Genomic DNA, 297 nt, shown 5'->3' on the forward strand with positions numbered 1-297 from the left:
CAGATGTCCGAGCTTGTGGTTGTATGGATGTTTGTAAATAGAAGGTATACGTATGGCTTCTTGTTCTTGTTAAGCGCCATGGGAAATGGTAACGGAGAGAGTGTGTGTTCCTTGCTGTTCTGTCGGATGAAAGGAAAACTGAAAGACTGTCTGACTACACAGGAGAAAAATAACTTATTTTAAAGCTGTAGCAGTTTCTAATAAACACTAGACATTTTTTTTATGTGTGTGTATCTACTTCTTGTATATGTGCTGTAAATAGTAATGTAAAACTGATAATTACAAATACAGATAGGC

General features: G+C 36.0%; 1 protein-coding gene across 1 annotated transcript in view; it reads left to right on the forward strand.

Moving 5' to 3' along the window:
- LOC119587910 overlaps positions 1–297 on the forward strand; it is a gene marked incomplete in the record, with an annotated part of 79,429 nt that overhangs the window by 75,426 nt on the left and 3,706 nt on the right.

This window comes from Penaeus monodon, chromosome 23, assembly GCF_015228065.2.
Source record: "Penaeus monodon isolate SGIC_2016 chromosome 23, NSTDA_Pmon_1, whole genome shotgun sequence".
Classification (NCBI taxonomy): domain Eukaryota; kingdom Metazoa; phylum Arthropoda; class Malacostraca; order Decapoda; family Penaeidae; genus Penaeus; species Penaeus monodon.